Source organism: Monodelphis domestica, chromosome 1, assembly GCF_027887165.1.
Source record: "Monodelphis domestica isolate mMonDom1 chromosome 1, mMonDom1.pri, whole genome shotgun sequence".
Lineage (NCBI taxonomy): Eukaryota > Metazoa > Chordata > Mammalia > Didelphimorphia > Didelphidae > Monodelphis > Monodelphis domestica.
In genome coordinates this window covers 235,471,758-235,498,576 of record NC_077227.1, presented here as the reverse complement: position 1 = coordinate 235,498,576, position 26,819 = coordinate 235,471,758, and the positions used below count along the sequence as shown (strand labels likewise).

General features: G+C 36.8%; 1 protein-coding gene and 1 long non-coding RNA gene across 2 annotated transcripts in view; one reads left to right on the top strand and one right to left on the bottom strand.

The window, feature by feature from the left end:
• LOC103095430 (galactocerebrosidase-like) overlaps positions 1-11,222 on the bottom strand; it is a 235,621-nt gene extending 224,399 nt beyond the window's left edge. The window contains exon 1 of the mRNA XM_056810588.1: positions 10,920-11,222. The gene's annotated coding sequence lies outside the window, so the exon portion shown is untranslated. The remainder of the gene's footprint in view (positions 1-10,919) is intronic.
• LOC130456302 (uncharacterized) lies at positions 490-6,991 on the top strand. The gene is made up of 2 exons (XR_008914944.1): positions 490-3,463; positions 4,244-6,991. It is a non-coding gene; the product is annotated as an uncharacterized LOC130456302 (long non-coding RNA).
• Positions 11,223-26,819: the final 15,597 nt, after the last annotated feature.

The following is a 26,819-nucleotide window of genomic DNA, read 5'->3' as shown; positions in this document are numbered from 1 at the left end:
GAAATGTTTTTCCTCTTCCTTTCCCCTAGATTACTTCATGGCTTAGTTCATCTCTTCTGTGAGACTTCATTGATTCTTCAGGTATAAACATTTAAAATTCCTCCACTAATATTTCAGATTTACTTTGTATTTTTGTAAATTTATTTAAATCATTGTATTGTATTTCCCTCAGTTGACCATAAGTTATTCAAAGACAGGTAATATTGTGTTTTTGTCATCATATGCCCAATAATTAGTGTACAATCTTATACATGGGAGGTTGTTAAAAAAATTGGAATATTTTAACTATAGCTGGTACTGTATAAGTAGAAATGATAGAATATATTTAAAATACATTGTGGAGGTAGAGAACCTCTTTGTAATTAATCAGATATGTGTATTTCAGTAGATTAGAGAGCTGAGGATGAATCTGGCATGTAAAAGTAGTTACTAGAAATAAACAAATTTTATTAAGAAGTAACAGCTCATAACAATCTAATGTTTTGTAGCAGCCCAGGGGCAAGGGGAACAGTCAGTCTTGGGCATGCTCAGTAGTGCTCATGGCTGGGAAGGCCCCTGACCCTTGACCCCAGCTTCTCCCAGGTTAGGCGGGAAAACAGGTTTCTTTGTTCTCCCCTGGTCAAGAGAAACCACACCTATGCCTTGTCATTGACCAATGAGGGTCATCCCTATGTACTACGTAGCAAATGGTATTTATGGCCCAGCAAGCTCCGCCTCGCTCTCTCTCCCCCTCTCTCCTCTTTCAGGCTAGGCGATGGCTGTCCTTGCAGGAGCTTGGCCTCTGGCCAAGCTCCATCTTTAATCTTTCTCCTCAATAAACGACTCCTTTTTGCATACCATGTGAGAGCTGTCGGTACCTTCTTTGTCGCTTCCCCTTTCCTTCTCTCTCTCCCCCTCCCCTCTCAGGGGTCGTAAGGGGCTGGTCCCCAGCATCTGGCGCCCAACGTGGGGCCCGAGCGACCACCGGACAACTGAGGAAAAGTTCGGCGCCGAAACCGAGGCTACAGTAACGGGTAAGGATCGGATGATCCCGAGGAATGGTAAGTTGTCCCATTCATATCTCCCTCTCAAACCCCATTGTGTGAATGGTTGAATGTATGTGTGTTTTGATGGCAACGGAATAACAGTCCCCTTATATATACGAAGTGCAGTTTCCCTCCCCCACCTGGGTCTGCTAGTCGGAGGCCTCCTCTCTCGGACCTGGATCTCCGGAGGTTAAGAAACACCTGAGGAGCGGTCTGAGGGGGAGGGGAAGGAAAAGGACAGTTGACCCAGGGAAACCCTCACTAGGGGCGATTGAGAACTCGAAAAATCTCACTCTGAAACAAACAGTTGCTAGAGCCTAGTGAATTTCAAAAGGAGCAACTGGGAAAAGAAAAAGCAGGAGTTAAGATTTCATCAGGAAAGTGCAAAGTCAAATTTATGGCCTCCTAAAACAAAGGCTCCTAGAGCCAGGCTGCTATTCATATGCAAAAGCAGGAAACACAAGCAGACCAGAAGCAAGGAGCAAGCTAATCTTCACAGGCAAATTCCTGGGATGCTTTTAAAAGGCTTATCAGGAAGTAACTGCTTTGACTCAAAGCAGGACACTTAAAGGCCTGAATTAGGTTAAATTCAGAACAGCCTAGGTTGTAAAAAGATATTGCCATTCTGTAACCAAAGGCAGAAGATTTTTTTTTAAAAAGGGCAAGCCTCTACACTCATTTAGCATTTGAAAAAAGGTCCTAGGAATTCTTTTGTTTGAGGTCCAGCCAGGTAAAGGCAGGCTTTACCTGGGTGCTGGGAATTTGAATTTTAATTTAGTTTTAATTCGGGTTGGATAGGCAAAATTATAAAGGAATGTCTGCTTATATTTTTTGATAAAGGAAGTTAAAAAGGAGAATTAAATATCTTTCTCTGACTTTTGTTATATGCCACAGAATATCAGGACTAGAAATGTTTTATCTGTAGAGAAATTTTGGTATGAATCACAAGGTAGTTAAAGTGCACACAGAAAACTTTTAAGGTTTGGGCTTAGATCTGAAGCAGCTTGAAATGTTTTCTCTCTACCGGCCACATGGCTTGAGCCACGTGGAAGAAAGCATCAGAGCAACTGAGGTTGCAAGTTTTATCACTAAGGCTGTAATTGGCTAGAAGAAGAAATTTAATACTAAGATATAATAAGCATGAATTGGAATATGATTTAAAGGAATTTCTAAGGCTTTCTAATTTTAACTATGGAGGAATTATTAACACTTTTCTAAGCAGGACATAAAGCAACAGGAAGAATCTTGAGCAGAGCTTATTCAAACAGCCTGTATGCAGTTCAGAAACTTTTTAGTGGGCATATTACTATACCTGTATCCAGAAAGCAAATGATTTATAACTAGAATAGCTTTTACTATGGAAAATTAAGACACATGCTCAGCAGGGTAAAAGCATGGTTAGAAGGATTTAATCTGTTTACCAGTGGTTAATTATTAAAGTTATCAGGAACTCTGTTACTCAGTACAGTGATTTATTAAGGATTTGAAAGAGGCAATACTATCATGTATTGAAATTGCAGATATTGAAGCTGATCATGATATTGAAAAGAGACCTATGATAATAAGGCAAATTCAAAGGTTACTGGCATAATTTGATTTACTTCTGCAGGGAAGATTTGCAGAATTAGCAGATGAAAGTAATGATTTTAGTCACAGTATTAAGATCTTTTCAGTTATGAAGCTAAGGGCAGTAGTTCAGAAATAACAACTTCTGTGCAATTGTTTGATAATTCTGTGCATATTTTTACAGCATAAGACAATGCTATAATTTTAATAACTGCACAAGGTGGAAATTTTTCAAAAAGCAAAAATTGTGTGCAGGCAGACAAAGACCTAAGATCCCAGCACACATGGGTCAATTCATAAGTAATTTATAGAATGATATTTTTATGATTATGGGTTTGAAAAAGCAAATATTTAAGCATCTATACATGCTGTTTTGAACACACAGCTGCTGGCATTCTCTGCTCTAGCAGAGGGCCAGATCTATAGTACATCTATATCCTGAACAAGCAGGTGATATCGTTTATCAATGCAAACTGCTGTGGATTAATTTCACCCCTGATAAATATCCACTGTATATTTTGGAGCAAAAGGTGCATTTCAGCATGCTCCTGGCACAAAGGTTGAACTGTGAAAAGTGATGGGAGATACTTACTCTCCTGGTTTATGGGTTCAAGCTCAAATGAAGAAGTGAGCAAAGTGATTGCAGATTTTATAAATAACTGTGCACAACTGTCTATTCCAAACAGCTTGGAATGGCAGGGCTTTTAACAGCAATGCAAAGGCTAAATTACATAGCTCATGGCTTACATGCAAGCTATGGTACAAAGAGCTCAAAGGAATTCATGAGCCCCAAGGTTCAAAAACTGAAGGTATATATGTTCTGTCACTTTCTAACTTTCTAAGACCCAATGAGGCTTTCATTTGGGGTCGAGGTTTTCTGTTCTATTTTCTCAGATACATGGAGTCCATGGAAGATGATCAAGAGCATCTGGTGGCAAGAAAATCTGCCCAGAAGAAGGACAGATGGCAGAGGTGTCTGGCACAGGACACCAGAAAAGCAGCACATGGACTGTAAAGGCTGCCCTATAGGCAGGTTTAACACACTATGCACACACACATGCAATTGTATGAGAAACAATGTACATGCAGAAGAGTATCATTAAGTCACTAACAGATATTCTGTTCTAGGAATATATGGGTATTTGGTAAAAGATCTAACTTTATTACATGCCTGACAATTTTGAATGGTACTGGTACAATGTATAACTTGAAATCATTTTATTGGAATTGTTCCATGTTAGCCAAATTTGATCAAATATCAAAAGGGCATAATTGGGAATGTTATGACAGTATAATGAATGCTGTCCACTTGCAGCACAAATGGGTATTACTATCCAAAATGTAATGATGATTATGATCTTAAAGGGTACATTATATTTGCGAACAACATGTCTCTATTAGAATCAGACTTATCTAGAAGTCAATTTTGTTAAGCTGTGACTATTCCACTTTCATAAGGAAAGAGGTGGATATGGTATCACTAATCATCTATCTTTTCTACACCCCAGAAAGAATATAAGTTAAAGCTTTGTAACAATCAATATTGAATTTAATGATAAAGATCACATTGTGTGAGATACCTGAATTGGGCTAAAAATCATCAAGATATTAAGACTGTAAGGGACCCAAGGGGATGATAATGTTGGGTCGAGGTCTTGTTTATATGTTCACAGATAATGAAAACATCTGGTCACCCACGTCATGCTTCATGCCAGCTGATACAGACCAGGAAGAGAAGCAGACGGAAGGTGATGGCATCAGCTACCTACATGCCAGCCACAATCCAGACTCGCTGGAAGGACACTTCTTTGGCGACTAATATCACTCTAGAACAATGACATTACACTATTAGAGACATTGGCTATTAGGCCACTGACAGACACTTGTCATGCTGACATCCATTGAGATGGGGTACCCAGAGCAACATCAAGTATGCTAACTCAGAAGGACAAAATCACACTTGTGTCTGTACAAGACACCAGATACATCCCACATTCCAAAGACTTTGCTATGGGATTGAGATGAATTAGCTACAAATTGTCTAGCTGCTAATGTATACCCTGTATTTTGTATATGATACTGTCAAAAGAAATGTATATTGTATGCATTGTAAAGCTACCACTTGTATTGTAAGAAATGCTGTTATCAACAAGGGTATAGACCTTGGTAGGACTCTCCAAAGAGTAGGAGATAGAAAACTCTCATCCATAGGATAGATCTGATATTTCTGACATCAAAAATGAGGTGCTAAGCAGAAAATGATGCACAGACAGGTTTAATGGACAGATGACACTGATGTTACTCTCGAGAAAGGATGAGAGATCAGGGAAAAGACACTAGGAAATCTTTAATCAGGAACCTGAGTTATTGTAAGAGATCATTGACATCCAGGCAAAGATTATGTTCCTGACATTACATTAAGGGCTGACTACCATAGCAGTAGTTGAGTGTTAATACCATTGTTAACCATTACTCCTGATACCCTGTTTTTGTGGGTAATATTTTGATAGGAAAAATGTCTTGCTCTCCTCCAACAGTCCCAGAATTCAGACGGCCGCTGGATTCGGGATCTATTGGCTTCCCTTTCATATACTGGAAGACGTTCTGGTATATGGAAGTAAGACCTCATGAAAAACTGAGGGCTCTAGGTTTGACAATTTCTGTGGACGCGCAGTCATTGTCTCTCCTAGGTGGAAAAAATTATTATTGCACAAAAACATGGAGCAAGGGCAAAGTATAATCTAAGTTTTACTGTTTTGGAGTATGGATTAAAAACATGACACAATAGGCACAGATAAGCTTGTAGAAAAAGCACATTGAATATTATACACTGATAACTAGGAATGAAAAAGCTATGTCAAATGCTGTAGGTACAAGAAACTGTAGAAATTGTTTCTACATGGGAAACAACTTAAGCTTCTATTTACCCAAACATTGGTTTGGTGGAATGAATTTTGCAAATATTGGTAATGGTATAGGCTTGGTTACCATATTGATGGGTTTATTTATACAAGCAGAGATTTTAAAATAAGGAAGACATTAGGAATATGCAGTCAGAACTTGAAATATTACTTCATTATCACCATCATGGTTATTTGAGTTACAATTGAGAATGTAAAATGGATGGGAATATTGGTATTTGTTAAAAATTGCACTGTGATTGATGTATTGATGTTCTTTCAAAGCCTGTAATGGTGCAAAATTATGTTCATATACAAGGCGAATTTTGATCTATTTAGATCAGGACTTAGAAATCATTGGGAATGTAATTTCTGATATTTTACATTGGCTCAGTTTCAAAGATACCACATAGACAGTGAGCCAAGAGAATCTTGTATTAATTTTGGGATCAGGTTCCCAGGATCAATTGTCTGAGATCATTTGACATGTGATAACATGATCCTCCAGAAATGTTTAGAGAGGATGTTTTTTCTTTAAAGGGATCTCTCCCAACACACAAACAAAAAGAAAAGGGAGAGGAATCTTATAGAGATCAGTATTTATATTTTTAGAGGACACTTTTTAAAGTCACTCTTGATTGATCAACCTTGATTTTTTTCTTTTACACTAGTAAGGCCAGAACTTTGAGTACAAAGAAAGTACTGTTAATGCTCTGATCCAGAATTATGAAGGTGCAAAGATTTCTAGAATTACAGTCACCTAACAGTCGGTGAACATGAGAACATGACAGCAATTGTTAATTTTCAGATGACCATACTGGAGAGTGATGTCTGATTGCATGTAAGGGGAATCATAATGAATCTTTCATTATGGACCAGACAGCCTCAGCCACGATTACACTTTCCATGTGAAATGGATGTTTGAGGTTGGGAAATGCAGAGACATGGCGTACTGACACCCTCAGTCGCTGGATGTCCTGGCATCGAGCTACCAACCAGTTTCCTATGTGGCAGGCATCTGGCAGTGAGCACGGAAAGATCCCCAAGATGCAGTATCAGGACAAGAGAAAGGAAGGACTTATCCTTCATCTCCAGGGATAGTATTTTGCTAACTGTTGAAAAGGCTGACAACTTCTGATAGTCCAGACTGTGAATGGTGGCATGTTTGGTTATTGCACCTGTCATGTGAATCATAGAGTTCTACCTCATTAGACCAGGATCAGTAGCGTGGAAATTATTTTCTTAACATTTTTATATCTACTAAGACTGTTGCATTGATCTTGAAATGCAGACAGGCAGATAGAAAGATCAGTTTGGGAATTTTTAAGATTGATCACTGAATCAGTTTATGCTGATGTTCATTCTTGATTGGGATATCTAAGTTATACAATCAGGATAGGTTTTTCATCTCTGTATCAGAATATGATTATGCACCAGAGTGTTTGTATTTGTTAATGCTGTAATGTTGCTACATTTTGATATTACACTATTCATTTGTGTGTAAAACAAAAAGGGGGAGATGTAGCAGCCCAGGGGCAAGGGGAACAGTCAGTCTTGGGCATGCTCAGTAGTGCTCATGGCTGGGAAGGCCCCTGACCCTTGACCCCAGCTTCTCCCAGGTTAGGCGGGAAAACAGGTTTCTTTGTTCTCCCCTGGTCAAGAGAAACCACACCTATGCCTTGTCATTGACCAATGAGGGTCATCCCTATGTACTACGTAGCAAATGGTATTTATGGCCCAGCAAGCTCCGCCTCGCTCTCTCTCCCCCTCTCTCCTCTTTCAGGCTAGGCGATGGCTGTCCTTGCAGGAGCTTGGCCTCTGGCCAAGCTCCATCTTTAATCTTTCTCCTCAATAAACGACTCCTTTTTGCATACCATGTGAGAGCTGTCGGTACCTTCTTTGTCGCTTCCCCTTTCCTTCTCTCTCTCCCCCTCCCCTCTCAGGGGTCGTAAGGGGCTGGTCCCCAGCAATGTTTAATAATTCTAAGAACATAACTATTAGGGAAATGATTCTTTTTACAAAATCTGGAAAACAGAAATAAATTTAGTAAAAACAAATTTATATTATAACCATATATCATAAAAACCCACATATATATCAAATTCACAATAAAAGAATACATATAATTATATGTTTGAAAAGTAGTTGAATTTATGATTAGAAAAGATAATAGAATTTAAAGTAGACAAATAAGTTTGTAGAAAATTGTTTAATTTTCTAGACAAACATACTCAGGAAAAAGAATAAAAAGTAAGGACAGTTTGAGAAAAATAATTTCATAAAATGACTTTCATAAAATTTTCAAGCCCAAAATTGAATTGAAATGAATGTTCAAATTCATTTGAATTTGCATTTGAATCAGCTAAATAGCTTACTGGATTTAGAGTGAGGCTAGAGACGGGAGGTCCTAGGTTTAAGTTTGGTCTCAGATACTTAATATCTAAGTGAACCTGAGCAAGTCACATGACCCTGATTTCCCAGCCCTTCCTTACCATTCTTCTGCTTTGGAATCAATCAACACTATTAGTCCCATGATCGAAGGTAAAGGTTTAAAAAAAATAAAGAAATTTCAAGAAACAACTGTTCCTTAGTATAGATTTCAGTTACTGAAAAGAATTAATCTCCCTGTGAAGTTGGACACACTTCATACAATAACGTACAGACACCCAGAAGTTCAAATTTTATAAACCTGTTTATTACTAGTTGGCAGGATGCTCACTCTTAAAGGAAGTCACCCCAAACAAAGAGTAGATGCAGATTTTATAGAAGTACACAGGGACAGGAAACCTTCCTTTGGTGCACATGCCAAAAGAGAAGATTGGTGGATTGAAACAAAATCATACATGTATGCTTCATTATAAGGGTTGGCAAATGTAAGCAGGTAATAATACACAGAAACAGACTGTTTATGCTTTTATCAATTAGGCAGGATAAGATGCATTCCAGCGTTATCAGTGGAGGTCTCTCATCCTGCCATAAATTTAACTGTAGGCTGAAGTATGTCTGGGCCTTTTACTGTTCTCTGGGGGTCCCACAGGCTCTCTGGCTCTCTGGGATAACAGATTTTGTCTACTCTGTATAATTGAAAACCTGTTACCCTAAAAAAAACCCCTAAATTTCCCAGAAGCTCACTAACTTCTTGTTGTTGCATACTTCTGTAGATAGGGGATAAATTCAGTGGGTGTTCTGGCTCTGGTCTCTTCCCTTCCTGTTGGCCAACTGTGGTGGTAAGCAAATATTTTTGAACGGGCTGATTAACCATGGGCACATGGTTTTTATTTATTACCTTTTTGTTTCTTTACTTCTAATGATCATTTAATAAATCTCTAAAAATATAATGTTTTTATTATTGCACATTAATTTTATTTTTTACAACTTCAATCTGGGAATACAGGTTCTGTCTACTTTACCTGACAAGATAAAATGTATTTTAATAAGTACTATCTGAAGTTATAATTATTTCATACTTCCAGGTGTAAAAGGGAATTCTTAATCCCTTACTCTAACTTAAATGGGGAAAGAACTGGCTGGCTCAGTGGACAGTCAAGTCCAAAGATAAGAGGTTCTATTACCATAGAGACTGAAGTGGGACACTTCATAAAGCATGCCCAAACACCCAAAAATTCAATTATTGGAACCATTATTTATTGATTAATAAGAATCTTCGATCTAGGACAGACTTCCCTAGTGGAAGCTGCCTCAGACTGACATTACAGGATAGCTTATATAGATTACAAGATACAAAGTTATTTATGTGTGGTCAGTAATGAGTGGACAATCCTCAGGTTATTCAGGAGTTGTTTACTTTCACATGTACCTAATCACTTATCCCTAGTTAGCTATATGTTACCTTGTATTTCATCCTGACCTCTTTGATATTCCTGAAGTTCCTCTGTTTCCTGACCTTCCTAATTCTCATCCTTAGGCTAATTAGAGTCTAGTCTGCTGCCTGCATCAGCTGCTTGACCTCCTGGGGGAGAGGGGCAGGGTCTGTTTCCTAAAAATGCAGGGAGGGATTGTTCTGCTTTATCTACTTCAATTTTATTATTGTTAGGGTCTAGGTTGTCACCCACCACCACAGAAGACCAGTAGACAATGCAATTAAGCAAAAGAGTCCTTTAATGATCTGGTGCGCACCACAGGAGTTCAGCATAGGAGTTCCAAATGAAATTCCTGAATGCAAAGGTTTAAATACCCATCAGCATGTATGGCCCCTAAGTTCTTATCTGGTACATACTGCTACTGGGACCTTGACGTGTTTTTGTTTTCCATTGGGGGTCTGCTTACTGATGTTCTGAACTTCCAAGGCCAGGAAGTTTCCTGCTCAGGCCTCCCTCATTATCTTCCCTTATTCAGACTACTTCAAGACCAGTCCAAAGTAAAAGGAAATAGAAACTGCTCTCAGAGAGAAGTGATTTGAGAATGACATTTAGACAGTGAGAAATAAAGGCAAGCAGGAAGTGTGAGAAGGGCCTTTTGGAGCAAGCAATGGGAATATTCAATAAATTTGATTATTATATTAGGGGATTATTATTTGTACTAGTTGGAACATAGCTATATGTAGGCTGTCAATAAACAAGGGTAGTTTCCTCACCCCCCCCCCAAAAAAAGTAAACTTTTATCTCCTGACCTGGAAAAACACAGAACCAATAAAGTAGTCAGCAAGACCAAATCATTAATCAGGACAAAAGTGCTCAATAATCAGTAGCCAAAGAGAGTCAAAGCTCTAGGAGTCTGGGAACAATATCTCTGGGAAAACTCACCACCAAAGAGCATTCTCCAAAGAATAATAGAACATAGGGGTATTATATATCTTTTGGGGAATTTAAGTATTGATAGCAATAAGTAGGCTTGGGAAAGAGGCTATAGTCAGAGGTTGGGGTATCAGGGAGTGGTCTGCTACAATGGATACAAAAGGAAGAGTCCAGCCAAGGGCTGAGCTACCTAGGAGAGGACTTTAATACAATGGGAGAAATTTCCAAGACAAAAAGGATACTTAAAATTTGATTATGTCTTCTAGTACCACCTAATCTGGGATCATTAAATACTTTAAGGTTTATTGTTCAATAAGGTCAGTCTGGGACCCCCCCTCAGGGCAAACATCCATAGGACAAGGGTAATAAAGTTGACACATCAACCATTTGAAAAATCTTCTAGATTTATCTAGAATGGATTTTCAATAAGTTCTACTAAATCATACCCATCAAATTGATGAAATTCAATCTTATATGAACTGGCTTAAAATAGATGTATTAATTGATTATTGAAAGAGGTGTGAGATGAACAGCTGATTTGACAATATGCAAAAAAGTATCTAAATTGTTCATTCTCTTTGACCCAACAATCCCTCTACTGAGTCTAGATCTCAAAGTGATTAAAGGCAGGGGGGGAAATGACCATATTGAAAGTATTTATAAAGTTGACTTACCAAGATGGCAGAATAAAGAATTCATTGGAGGTCACCAATCACCCTCCAAAAGATAAAAGAACAAAATTGACCTGGAACAAATTCTATAGTGAAAGATGAAAAAAAAAAGGTGAAAGAGTGCTCTGGTTCAAAACACCATGGAGAGGCAGCAAGAACTCATTTTGCTGAGATACAAGGAGAGCACACTGAATAAGCGGCAGCAAAATTCTACTAAGATACAGTGCAAGGAGCAGAGGCAAGAGTACAGCTATGTAAGTCTGGGCTCATTAGGGTAGGAGTGAAAAGCAAATTGATATTTAATAAGTGGTAGTGGGAGTAAGTGGCCACATCTAACTGAGAGATGGATCCATAGTAACAGAGACCAGCTGCCACCTAGTGCTGGTAGTAGAATGAGGAATTCAGGCTAAAAAGGTCCAGCCTTGGCAGGATTGAGCAGAATCTAATTCGACTCAGCACAAACAGCATCTGAACTGAATAGATGTAAATTTCCAAACATTAAGACAATCAGGCCTTATGTGCCAAGTGCTCAATATGGGACAAAGGTAGCTATGTTGACCTTAGGAACAGTACAGGTATGGGTTTGTTCTCCTTCTATATCAGGAATGGAGCTAACCCTTCATCACATAGACAAAATCAAGGCGAGGAAAGGTTAGCCAAAAAAAAAACAGAGAAAAAGGCCAATACTAGAAACATATTTCATCAACAAAGATGATCCAAAAGCAATCTCAGAGGATAGCAACACAAAACTGAAAATGTGTGATACCTTTAAAGAAAATGTCAAAGAATGCCAAGCCCAAAATGAGTTCCTTTAACAGCTTCAAAAAATAATAAAAAACAAATAATAAGAAACTTAGAAGAAAAATTAGAAAATAAATTGATAGAAAAAATCAACAGTTTAAAACAAAAACTTACTGAAGGAAACATTTCCCTAGGAAAGGAAACTCAGTTCTTCAAACATAAAAATAATTCCCTTAGAAACAAACTACAAAACCTGTAAGAAGAAAGTGGTTCCCTAAAAATTAGAATTGGACAAATGTAAGTTAATGACTTCATAAGAGAGCAGTAAAAATAAAACAAGTTTTTCTCAGCATTACATGGCACCTGCAAGGAAAAAAAAAAACAAAAAACAGAGGGAATAGGATATAAAACCTCATAACCAAATGCAGAAAAGGATAAATATTAAATACATCCTTTTCAAACAATAATGCTATTGAAATTACATACAACAAAGAGATTGAGAACAAAGACTCAAAATTAGTTGGAAAGTAAATGAATATCATAAAGAATTAGTGGGTCAAAGAACAAATCTTAGAAACAATCAACAATTTCATTAAAGAGAATGACAATGAGGAGACAGCATGCCATAATTTTCAAGATGAAGTCAAAGCAGTACTTAAGGAAATATTTATGTCTTTAAATGCCTATATTAATAAAATAGAGAAAAAGCATATCAAGGAATTGTGTAGAACTTAAAAAAAAATTTTAAAAAGAGCAAATTAAAAACTCAGAATTCAATACCAAATTAGAAATCCTGAAAGTGAAAAGGGAGATTAATAAAACTGAAAGTAAGAAAACTATAGAATTTATTAGTAAGACTAGGATTTGGTTTTATTTAAAAACAGCAACAACGATTAAACCACTGATTGATTTGTTTAAAAAAAAAGAAAGAAGAAATCCAAAATTCCAGAAAAGGGCAGAATGATAATCAAAGGAAGAGGAAATCAAAGCAATTGTTATAAATTATTTTGCCCAATTTTATTTCAAGAAATCTGATAATCTAAGTGAAAAAGATGAGCATTTAAAAAAATACAAATTCCCCAGATTAACAGAGGCGGAAATAGAATACTTTAACAATCCCACATTAGAATAATAAAGCCATCAATGAATTCTGGAAGAAAAAAGCCCCAAGAAAGATGGATTCACAAGCAAATTCTAACAAACTTTTAAAGAAAAAATTAATTCCAATACTACATAAACTATTTGGAAGCAACTCTACAAAATTCATTTTATGACACAAAATAATGTTGATAGTGTAATTTTGGGGATACTCTTACTCTTTGATGGAGAAATGAGGGTTGAAAGAAGTGAGGAAAGGGTTGAGGAAAATGGCTTCTATCACTACTCTCTCTTGGAGTCCCTGAATTACTTGAGGGAGACAAAATGGAGATCTTTCCTCAGTGAAGAGTTGCCCCTTGGTGACCATGCCAGCCCTCAAGGGCAGCAGGGAAGCCTTCTATACAAGGAGAGGAATGTGAGACCTCAATTTGGATATGTGCTGCTTTGGGGAGCTCACAAGCCTCCCCCTCATGTCTTCTTGAAAACTGGCAACAAGATGGAGTCTGCCAATGGGCTTACTCTCTAGATAGAAATAAATGAGATTAAATTCACTATCTGACTGTTTCTTGGATTTAATTATTGATGAGGGCAAAGGGCTGAGATTAGAGGGGTTCTTGTTGCCCCAAATATCTTTCTAAATAAAACTAATTAGTGAAGTACAAGGTTTTCTCATCCCTAGGGGAGAGGTAGACTAGGGGAGAATATTGCTCACCTATTTGAGTCCAGTATCTCAATAATTCATGGAAATGAAAGTCTTCAGAGAAATTGGGGTTCTTGACAAGAACCAGCAATGTTTAAAGAGGAACCGTTGATATTAGAATTTCTGTCTGTGACAGAAATCTGCACAGGTGTCTTGAATAGCCCTGAAAAGCAGTCCCTCCTTTCACTCCCTTCTGTGTCTCAGTCCTCAACACCTGGCTCCTTGGGAGAATTTCCCAGAAGTCCTTGTTCAGTTCCCAACTGTTCTTCTTGCCTCATGCAGCTGTCAATCCTTAACGTTTCATTCACCCCCAAAGGTTCTCTTTCTTACTCCCCATCATTACAATAGTTAAACCAGGAACAAAAACAGTAAAAAAGAAAACTATAGAATAATATCCCTAAAGAAAATGAATGCACAAATCTTTTTTTTTAATTTTAAATAATATTTTATTTGATCATTTCCAAGCATTATTCATTAAAGACAAAGATCATTTTATTTTCCTCCCCCCCAACCCCCATAGCCGACACGTGATTCCACTGTGTATCACATGTGTTCTTGATTTGAACCCATTGTCAGGTTGTTAGTATTTGCATTAGAGTGTTCATTTAGAGTCTCTCCTCTGTCATGTCCGCTCAACTGCTGTAGTCAGGCTGTTGCTTTTCCTCCTTATTTCTACTCCCACAGTTTGTCCTCTGCTTATGAATAGTGTTTTTTCTCTTAGATCCCTGCAGATTCTTCAGGGATATTACACCACTACTAATGGAGAAGTCCATTACGTTCGATTATACCACAGTGTATTAGTCTCTGTGTACAATGTTCTCCTGGTTCTGCTCCTCTCGCTCTGCATCACTTCCTGGAGGTCATTCCAGCCTCCATGGATTGTTTGTTTATTCTTGCCAATGCCAAGGTCCTATAACATGTTTTTAAAATGGTCCAAAGTGTATAGAATGTACATTTTGTGTTTTATCCAAAACTCAACAGAAATCCACTGAGTAGGGTGTAAAATGATAAGTTGAAATTTTTAGTAAAATCAAAGAATAAGCTCTGCAGAGGATACATTAGAAGGGAAATTAAGTGAAAAAAGGGAAATAAACTAGGGGAAGAATAATCAGGACCTGGATTAGGGTAGAGGTTGTGTGAGAAGAAAGAAAGGAAGAGAAAAAAATGAAGATGGGTTTGAGAAATGCTATGGTTACTATCAAAATGATTTAATTATTGATTTGATATAGAGAATTGAAAGAGGAAGAGGAGATGGAGTCAAGGATTACTATATTATTGTGAGCTTAATTAATTGGGAAGACAGTGATAATTTCACTTGAAAAATGAAAATTTGGAGGAGGGCTGAGTTTTGGCAGAAATGTAATTAATTCTAATTTGGCTATGTTTGATTTTTAATTATTATTTTTCCACATTACATGTTGATATAATTTTTAATATTTGTTTTCTGATGTTTTGCAAATCATAATCTCTTCCTCTCAACTCCTTTCTCTCAAAAAGGCAGGAAAAATATGATATAGGTCATTCATATATTATTATACAATACATATTTTCATGTTTGCCATGTTGTGAAATAAGGTATATTCCTTACACTAGAGAAAAATTCATAAATAAAGTGAAAAATTATGTGCTTCAATCTGCATTTGACTCCCATCTATTCCTTTTATGGCAGTAGGCATCCTTTTTTTCCCATGAGTACTTGGAATTGTTCTGGATCTTTGACTTATTTAAAATAATGAAATCTTTCAAGTTAATCATCATACATTATTATTGTTACTGTGGATGACATTCCTCCTGGTTCTTCTCACTGCACTTTGCATCAGTTAATATGTCTTTCCAAGGTTTTTTGTGATCATCTTGTTCCTCATTTCTTAATGCACAGTAGTATTCCTTTACAATCATATGACACAATTTGTTTAGCCATCTGCTAATTGATTGGCAATTGAACCCATGGGAGCTGTTGAGAGCACCAATAGCAAAAGAGAGGATGGCTCAAAAAGTGCCTTGATGGATAAACCTAAATTTAACGAGAAGTTGGAACATAATTATGGAGCAAAGTAGATTGAAAAAGTAATGGTTAGATTGTGGACTTCATACCCTTATGTGCCATGCTATGGATATATGTAAACCTCAAAATTCCTTAGACTTATAAATGTTGGAAATTTCACCATTGGGATATTTCATACTTGGAAAATTTCTTACTGATAGTCTATTGGAATGGGAACCCCATTGGCATGGGAGGTTCCTTCTCTTCCCTTCTTCAGATTACTTTAGGACAGAAACCTTTTGCTGAACAATGGAAAGGACTTTGACCTATGCTTAAGCATAGAACAGGAATTTCTTTGAATCATGATTGATTTTAGAATTGATACAATGGAGATACTTGGAATAAATCTCCACCCTATTCAGTCCTAACAGGATTGAGTAAGGGCTGCAGCCTAGATCAAAGATTTAATCATTTGAAAATATGACCTTCAACAGACATGTGCAAAAGCCAGAAACCTCTGGGCGGTCCTGGGTTAAGCTAGAGCCTCCATTGGCACAGGGAAATTGATGAACAGGGATTGGTAGATGGGAGAACTGAGAGGAGGAACTTGGATGGTTTCCTTAAAGATAGGAGGGGCCAGAGACTGGAGAGGGGTGGAGGAGTTTGGTCGGAGTGATTGCGGGGGACTCGGAGAAGCTTGCGCTGAAGGAAGCTGAAGGTGGGGGCCTCTGAGACTGTTTCTCCATTTTGGTCACGTGAGTGATAGGGACTGATCTCTTTTCTTTGCCCCAGCTATCTAAGGGCTTGGGCCTTTTGGCCCAGCCTAAACAGAAGGGGTATTTAAGCCCTATTCCCTTCTCTCCCTTTTTCTCTCTCTCTATCTCTAATTCCTTTCTTGCTCCTATTGAAATTAAACTCCAAAAAAGGCTGACGGCTGACTTGAGTTTTTCATTTAATAATTACATAGCTGAATTCCTTGGCGACCTTAAATTAATATATATCAGTCTTTTAAAGTGATTCCCTTGTCACATATAACTGCCAAAAAATTGAGAATTTCATTTAGTAGAAAGTAGTAAACCTGAAATCAACAATCAATAATTATTTATTAATCATCTATGATAGAATATGCTTTGGGAATAAAAAATAAATGAAATGATTATTGTTCAAAAGATGCTTGCAGATGTTGTCTGGGGAGATAATAATTGTATGTATGGTCGTTATTTAGGATACTCACAATTACACTTCAGCTTTTCTAAGTACAGAAGATTCCATACTCCTTGAGCAATAATCCCAGGATCCATGTTGTGAGGATCCAGACTACAATCTTCTCAGTAAAGTGTCAGAAATCCAGTCTTTTTATGAATACATATCTCATTTCCCAAGCATAACACAAACTCTCTGAAGACAGGAACTAATATTTTTGCTTGTTCTTTTTGTCCTTCCCTCATTCTAGTTTACAACAGGATACTTTACTAAAATGAGACATTCAAACATTTGATTGATCAAACCATATGAATTGTGTCATTGTTGACTGATAAAAGACAAATTAAATGCATGTCACTTTTAGATAATTTCCTTAGATGATATGATCAACAAATTTACATAATATCTACTTTATGAAAGTCTCTCCAACCTAAAAATTATGTGAGTCAGGGTGGAGGAGGGAATTATGTACCAGTTAGACAGTTATTAAAGCAGAATGCACAGCAAATAAAAAGACAAAGCAATATATCTTTTAAAATCTCTTGAAATAATGTTAGAAAACTGAAAGACATAAAGCACCCTTCTTCATTCTAAAGCAAGCATAGCATCATAGCATCAGGGTGACCAGAGTAAGAATAGTGCCTTATGAAGGTTTCTCTAGGGAACACTTCTCTAGGGAATGAATTAAGGAATGACTGTGATATAATTGCAAATGAATTGAGGATAAAAGAAAAAGGTAGTAGTGAAGATAATTTAAGTGGTAATATAAATGAATTAATTGAATCAAAGGAGGATATAGTTGGTTGTAAATAATTGTACAGAGAAAGAACATTGTAATATAAATTTAATAGACAATCCTAATGAATGTATAAGAGAAATTAATGAAGAATATAACCTAAATAATAATAATGAAATTGTAAATGGGAACAATGATACTAAGATGGAAAATTTAAGGACCAATGAGAGTAATATAAAAGCTGATGATGCAAAATCCTGGGAAAGTCATGTAATTCATGCAGATGTTGACTTGGATGGACAGGAAATGACTGAGCTTTGTACTGATGTTACTGTGCTTGCACCAATTCTTAAAACCTTCCAACCCCCAAATAGCACTGTGTTTTGGTAACTATAGGGGATCAGATATATGACCTTTTTGTGGATACTGGAGCCAGTAAGTCAGTTTTGCTAAGTCTTCCTAAAGATTGTAGAGCTGTTGGTACTATGGAAGTGATTGGAGCTACTGGAAAACCAGAGATAGTAGCTAAATTACAACCTAAAATGATTACTCCTGGTCCATTTAGTGTGGAACATGCCTTTCTATGTATGCTTGGATGCCTAATGAACCTTCTCAGGAGGGACTTGATTTGTAAATTACAAGCAACGATTCAATGTACTGACACTGGGGATATATCATTACAACTCCCATAAAAATCTCTGAAAGCCTTTCCATTGCTGTTCTTAGATTCAGTCAGTGAAGAGAGTGAGTTGAATTCCATCTATCCTATTCCTGAAGATATACCAAAAGGTTTATGGGCAAAGTCTTCCACAGATGTTGGCCTATTAAAATCAGCTGATCCAGTGATAGTGAGAACCAAGAAAGGACCAGATCCTTGTGTTCCTCAATATCCTTTGAGTAAAGAAGCTATAGACAGAATAAGACCGATTATTGAGTCCCTAATTCAACAAGGGATAATAATACCATGTTTTTAAAATTAGAACACTCCCATAGAGCCAGTAAACAAAAGCTCAATCAAGATGGCAAAGTTGTCTATAGATTCATAATGGATTTAAGAGCTGAAAATGATCATGTAATTAAGACTCATCCTGTAGTACCAAACCCAGCTACTATAATATCATCCAGTCCAAGTCAATCAAGATATTTCACCATGATAGATTTATGTTCGACATTTTTCTTGATACAAATTCAAGAGGATTCTCAAAAGATCTTTGCTTTCACATGGGACAGTGCCCAGTGGATGTTTATTCGTCTTCCACAGGGATTCTGTGACAGCCCGAGCCAATTCTCTCAAATTTTGAACCTTAAAACAAAATCATTCAAGGAAAGTAAAATAGTGCATTTTGTTGATGATATCCTCCTAGCATCTCCATCTGCTAAAGTGTGTTTGAGAGATAGCAAAATTATTTTGATTGAATTATATAAACATGGACATAAAATCTCAAAAGCAAAACTTCAGTGGGTTTTGTCACGGGTTGAATATCTTGGTTTTGTGTTGTCAGAGGGTTCCAGAAGTATCACTAAGAAAAGAATATTTGATATCCAGAAACTGATAAAGATCAAGAAGCAACTCAGAGCTATTCTTGGGACACCTGGTTTTTGTAGACAATGGATACCTGAATATAGTGAAATTATTAAATGTTTAACAGATCTAACTAGGAATACAGAATCAGAACCTCTGAAACTCAAACCTGAACATCTGCAAGCCTTAAGTAAGCTTAAGGAAGTGATTTTCTCTGTACCAGCTTTTGGAATTCCAGACTATACTAAATCTTTTCAATTATTTGTGCATGTGACGCAAAAGTATTTCATCTGGTGTACTGACACAGACTAGGACAAAGTTATCATCCATTTGCATACTATAGTTGTCAGCTAGATCCAATTGCTGTAGGAACAGTTCCTTGTTTAATGGGTGTTGCTGCTGCAGCTGTGTTAGTTCAAAAGTCATCAGAATTAGTTTTGGGATGTCCATTGATAGTATTCTGTTCACATCAAATAGAAGCACTAATGAGGAAATTTCATACTCAAGCATATTCAGACCAACGAATATCTAAGTATGAAATTATACTTCTAGGTAGTGAAAACATCACATTGAAAAGGTGTAGTGTATTAAACCCAGCTACACTTCTTCCTGATTTGCCAAAGACTGGTGAACCATTCCACGAATGCTTAGAAGTAGTAAATCTAGTGGATATGCCAAGAATGGATTTAAAAGACACTCCAATCAAAAATCCAGATTTGGTTTTATTCATAGATGGATTTTCATATTTCTGTAATGGAATTAGATGTACAGGTGCTGCAGTTGTCACAGAATTTGAGGTGCTGTCATATGGGTCATTACCTAGTAACCTTAGTGCTCAAACTACAGAGTTAATCACTTTAAAGCAAGCATTTCTTCTGGCAGCTGGTAAAAGTGCAAACATTTACACAAACTCTCATTATGCTTTTTCTGTTTGTCATGCGACAGGAAAGATCTGGAAACAAAGAGGTTTTATTACTTCATCGGCAAAAAAAATTGCTCATGCAGAAATAACTGAGTTGTTGGATGCTATCCAGAAGCCTAAACAGCTAGTGGTAATCCATTGTAGAAGTCATACTAATAGAAGAGATTCTGTTCCTAAAGGAAATCATAGGGCTGACATAACAGCAAAATTTGTGGCCAGAAATGCTCCAGTGTATATTATGAACTTATCAACTATAGAATCTGGTGATCTAGAAAAAGCTTACGTAGACTCAGAAATACAAAAATGGAAAGGGAAGTTTGGAGCTAGAAAAGAACATGGTATATGGTTAACAGATACAGGAAAGCTGCTGTTACCAAAAGACCTGTATACCTATTTGTGTCAAACCATTCACACAAAAGGTCATTTTGTTAGTCAACCTGTAATTGACACCGTAAAGAGGCAATGGGTTGCTCCTGGAATAAGTACTGTAGCAAATAAGATCTGCTCAAGTTCTTCTGTTTGCCAAAAATTCAATCAAGGAGCATTCAGACAGAAAGGTTTAGGTGGTAGACCTTTAGTATATTGTCCATTTGAGAGTCTGCAGATTGATTACATCAGCATGCCAAAAGCTGGAAGATACAAGTTTTGCTTGGTAATTGTTGAGAGATTAACTAAATGTCCTGGAAGCTTTTCCATCAAATACAAATACAGTTAGTTTTGTGGTAAAAGTGTTGATTAAGGAAATTATACCTAGATTTGGAGTACCACTAACAATAGACTGATAAAGGATTGCATTTCACTCATGACATCCTGAAAAGAGTCTATAACACCAAAATATCATGTGCCGTATCATCCCCAACATTCAGGCCAAGTTGAGCAAGTTAATAAGGAAATAAAGACTATGGTGGGGAAGCTCTGTACTGAAACTCATCTCAAATGGCCAGAGATTCTTCCCATAGCTTTATTTTACATATGTAGGAGGCCAAGAGCAGATTTGTATATATCATCCTATGAAATGCTCTTTGGACATGCTCCAATACAAGCAAAAACTTGTAAGACAGTCTATACATCTCTCTTGGGAGGAGATTGTCAACTTACTTCTTACATAAGGGCTTTACAACAAAGACTAAAACAATTACATGAAATGGGAGTATTAATTCAAACTGGTCCTTTGGATTATTCTCTTCATAATTATGAACCAGGAGATATGGCATATGTAAAAAATTTTGCTAAAACATCAGCAACACAGGAAAATTGGTTAGATCCTTAAACTATTTTGTTGGTTTCTTCATCTTCAGTAAAAGTTTTGGGTAGAGATTCTTGGTATCATTGTTCACGTATAAAATGTGCACATGTTATAAATAATGCAAATGTACAAATCATTGAAGAAGAAGGAAATGAAGAGATTGCAGAAAGATAGAATCATCAGTCAAATTGAGTCTGCAGTGAAAAAGATCAGTAAGGAGAGGACCATTCCTGTGGAAGAGGATAGAAGAAGACAATGCAGATGAAAAGGAGAATTCAGAAATTAATGGACATTGATGAAAGACTGAGAACTTAAAAATTTAAAAGACTTTGTGAAATTTGCAATGAAGAGGATTACAGGATAAATGAACTAATGATTTTATACTTTGGGTAATGTAATATATTATATAATAACATAGCATTTATTCACATTCAAACACAAATATATTTACTACTATGGAACTGCAGAAGGATATTCAAGAGGAAGGAAGTAGGGGTAAGTATGTTGCATACAATAGTAACATGACTCTTATATAACAGTAACACTGACATTTAAAAAGCAAAACAGCATGACATAGCAAAAGTAACAACATAATAAAACATAAACACAAAACAAAAACATGGTTAGGTTACATTGAATCGCTGCTTAAATGAGTGAAATAATGTATAGTTGAAGAGTACATAAGTGTATATATGTGTGTGTATATATGTGCATGTGTAGAGCATACATGTACTATATGTATATATGTAAATTATATACACAGCTCACTGTTACATGTATTTGCATAAGTGAGTTTATTGTTTGGTTTAATTTTCATTGTAAAATTTATGCAATGTTGTGTTTATTGTAATTTTCAAATTTTTTTCTCTGTTTGATGTTAATGTACTGCAATAGTAATACAATTTTCTGTTTTAACTGATGAGTATTTTACGTTTGATATTTGCATGAAAGTTATGCGCATCTCTTGTTTGATGTTATCTGCTGTTTTAATTTGGCTTCTGTTTGACTTTTGTACTTGTTCATTATTTACTTTGTTTTCCTTTTCCTTTTTCCCTTGTTACAATTCTTTGGAATAGGTTAGTGTCAGTTAGGGTAAGATAGTTGAGTGTAAGTTGTTGGTTATTTTGGGTAGATTTCTTACTTTAGGTAACTGGTAAGTATTTTAGATAGTGCACAAATTAAAAAATAGTGTTTCCAAAATGATTTTTGATTCATGCAATAGGGGGGAATTGTGATAAAGGATGGAAAGGTTTGCAATTTGCAAAACTGTGCAAAAACTGAAAAATGCAAACTTAGGTATGATTGACAGTGGCATGTGAGGGTCACATGGGAGCCTGAGTGCCAGGATCTGGGAAGATTCCATCTTGCCCCAATGGACTTTTCTTCTGGTCTCCTGAGGAAGTTGAGAGGAAGGTAGCAAGAGGATTTCCCCATGTTGAACTGAGGAAGGATTCCTGTATCTAGCTGCTGTCAGCATTCAGTCTCACTTGGTCATCAGGACTTGTTTGGACATCTAACAACAACAGATCACTAGTGACTATACACATACCAAAGGCTGACATTACACTTTTCTTAATTATTATTTTTATTATTTTATTTTATTAATTAATTATTATTGCCCTGATGGACAATTGTCATGCTGAAATCTATTGGTCTATTATACCTAAACTTCCAATATTAAGAATGTTAATTTGGATGGACAAGCCCCAACTTCTGTATGTTAATGACACCAAATGGCTGCCATATCCAATTTTAGCCAAAAGACAGTCCATTGGAATTAGAAGGGGCTAGCTAAAATTATTCAGGCCCTACTGTATACCCTTTATTTTGTATGTCTATGTTACGTACTGACCAAAAAGAATTCATTCTGTATACTTTGTAGAGTTCAAGCTTGGATTGTAAGAAATGGTACTGATAACAAATATGTAGGCATAGGTATGGGTGTCATAGGAAAAAGGAGATAAACATCTCACCCACAACATAAACCTAACTGACCTGAGAACAAAAAAGTGTGTTTAAATCAGATAGAGACAATGCACAGGGATTTATCATAGAGAGATTGTTATGTCAAAACTCCTAGAAAAGTTGAGATATCAGGTAAACTAGACTTTGAGATTTTTAATTTGGGATTTAAATTACATTGTGAATTTTATGATCTATTGATACATTTAAAGAGAACTAGAGGATAGGAGAGATGGCACATTCCATGCACAACACATCATAAGATTGAAGGATTTACACAGGCTGATATATCAGGTCTCAGACTTGCTATTAATGCAGGTCCCATTTTAGTAGAAAATAATGGCTAACACCTAATCAATTCGTATTTTTAAGGTAAATATTACAATTATTTGGATTGATTTTGAAAATGTCACTCATGTCAACATCACAGCTTGTGTATTTGCTCCTTATGTAATGTTAGTAGGTAGCATATTTAACATCTCTGTAAACAATAAGGGACTGTATGAGATTCAATGCCTGTCATCTACATCAATGTATAGATTCTACAGATAACAATACCTATATAGCTATTATGTGCCAACCATGATTGGTGTGGTTACTATAATAAAATAATGGTAATCTGAGTGGAAACTATGTCTGGTTGTGGTGACTGGATACTCTGGCTTACTAGAGAGTTGATACTAAGGGGAACCTACAGGGTTATGGAGATAGAGGAGAGATCCTGCTAGAGAGATAGATATTGCCAGAGGGTACTCTGGAGCTGCCTATTGATCTCTACTGATGACTAGTAGATCAATATTTTTCCTATCCTCCTCCTCCCTTTGCTCCCTCCCTTCTTCCACCCTCTTCCTCCCAGTTTCTTCTGAAGCTTGTGGCTTTGCCCCACCCCCCCCCCACCCCCCGAGTGGACTATGATATTTATGAGGAAAAAACTTCTTCCTTTCTTTTCTCAGGCAAGGGGTTTATTGGGATAATAGGACAAGGAAACTGAGGTGAGAGGGATGAGAGTTTCCCTAATCTAAAATGAGAATTATGATGGTTTGGGAAGTCACAGCTGTGACAGGAGAACAGTCAGAGAGATGGATGATAACTATTAAGTCTTCTTTTCTTCCTTCAATTCACAAAGCCACCAAGGTCTCTCAGCCTAACTCCAGAACCCCCAGGGTCCTTCAGCCTGGGACAGAAACTAATAGGATCAGTTCTGCTTCTTCCCCCTTCAGCCAGGCTTGCCTACCTTGTTCAGTAAAAAGCCAGAGCCGATCAGAAGGATCATTCACCATGATCAAGTAGGATTTATACCAGGGATGCAGGGCTGGTTCAACATTAGGAAAACCATCCACATAATTGACCACATCAACAAGCAAACTAGCAAGAACCACATGATTATCTCAATAGATGCAGAAAAAGCCTTTGATAAAATACAACACCCATTCCTATTAAAAACACTAGAAAGCATAGGAATAGAAGGGTCATTCCTAAAAATAATAAACAGTATATATCTAAAACCAACAGCTAATATCATCTGCAATGGGGATAAACTAGATGCATTCCCAATAAGATCAGGAGTGAAACAAGGATGCCCATTATCATCTCTATTATTTGACATTGTACTAGAAACACTAGCAGTAGCAATTAGAGAAGATAAAGGAATTGAAGGCATCAAAATAGGCAAGGAGGAGACCAAGTTATCACTCTTTGCGGATGACATGATGGTCTACTTAAAGAATCCTAGAGATTCAACCAAAAAGCTAATTGAAATAATCAACAACTTTAGCAAAGTTGCAGGATACAAAATAAACCCACATAAATCATCAGCTTTTCTATATATCTCCAACACAGCTCAGCAGCAAGAACTAGAAAGAGAAATCCCATTCAAAATCACCTTAGACAAAATAAAATACCTAGGAATCTATCTCCCAAGACAAACACAGGAACTATATGAACACAACTACAAAACACTCGCCACACAACTAAAACTAGACTTGAACAAATGGAAAAACATTAACTGCTCATGGATAGGACGAGCCAATATAATAAAAATGACCATCCTACCCAAACTTATTTATCTATTTAGTGCCATACCCATTGAACTACCAAAATACTTCTTCACTGATTTAGAAAAAACCATAACAAAGTTCATTTGGAAGAACAAAAGATCAAGGATATCCAGGGAAATAATGAAAAAAAAACACATATGATGGGGGCCTTGCAGTCCCTGACCTAAAACTATATTACAAAGCAGCAGTCATCAAAACAATTTGGTACTGGCTAAGAAACAGAAAGGAAGATCAGTGGAATAGACTGGGGGAAAGCAACCTCAGCAAGACAGTATACGATAAACCCAAAGATCCCAGCTTTTGGGACAAAAATCCACTATTCGATAAAAACTGCTGGGAAAATTGGAAGACAGTGTGGGAGAGACTAGGAATAGATCAACACCTCACACCCTACACCAAGATAAATTCAAAATGCGTGAGTGACTTAAACATAAAGAAGGAAACCATAAGTAAATTGGGTAAACACAGAATAGTATACATGTCAGATCTTTGGGAGGGGAAAGGCTTTAAAACCAAGCAAGATATAGAAAGAATCACAAAATGTAAAATAAATAATTTTGACTACATCAAACTAAAAAGCTTTTGTACAAACAAAACCAATGTAACTAAAATCAGAAGGGAAACAACAAATTGGGAAAAAATCTTCATAGAAACCTCTGACAAGGGTTTAATTACTCATATTTATAATGAGCTAAATCAATTGTACAAAAAATCAAGCCATTCTCCAATTGATAAATGGGCAAGGGAAATGGATAGGCAGTTCTCAGATAAAGAAATCAAAACTATCAACAAGCACATGAAGAAGTGTTCTACATCTCTTATAATCAGAGAGATGCAAATCAAAACAACTCTGAGGTATCACCTCACACCTAGCAGATTGGCTAACATAACAGCAAAGGAAAGTAATGAATGCTGGAGGGGATGTGGCAAAGTAGGGACATTAATTCATTGCTGGTGGAGTTGTGAACTGATCCAACCATTCTGGAGGGCAATTTGGAACTATGCCCAAAGGGCGACAAAAGAATATCTACCCTTTGACCCAGCCATAGCACTGCTGGGTCTGTACCCCAAAGAGATAATGGACACAAAGACTTGTACAAAAATATTCATAGCTGCGCTCTCTGTGGTGGCCCAAAACTGGAAAACGAGGGGATGCCCATCAATTGGGGAATGGCTGAACAAACTGTGGTATATGTTGGTGATGGAGTACTATTGTGCTAAAAGGAATAATAAAGTGGAGAAGTTCCATGGAGACTGGAACAACCTCCAGGAAGTGATGCAGAGCGAGAGGAGCAGAACCAGGAGAACATTGTACACAGAGACTAATACACTGTGGTATAATCGAACGTAATGGACTTCTCCATTAGTGGCAGTGTAATGTCCCTGAACAACTTGCAGGGATCCAGGAGAAAAAAAACACCATTCATAAGCAAAGGATAAACTATGGGAGTGGAAACACCGAGAAAAAGCAACTGCCTGAATACAGAGGTTGAGGGGACATGACAGAGGATAGACTCTAAATGAACACTCTAATGCAAATACTATCAACAAAGCAATGGGTTCAAATCAAGAAAACATGTAATGCCCAGTGGACTTACGCGTCGGCTATGGGGGGTGGGGGAGAGGAAAAGAAAATGATCTATGTCTTTAATGAATAATGCTTGGAAATGATCAAATAAAATATATTAAAATAAAAAAAAAAGCCAGAGCCAAGGTTTCTCTCTCCTTTCTT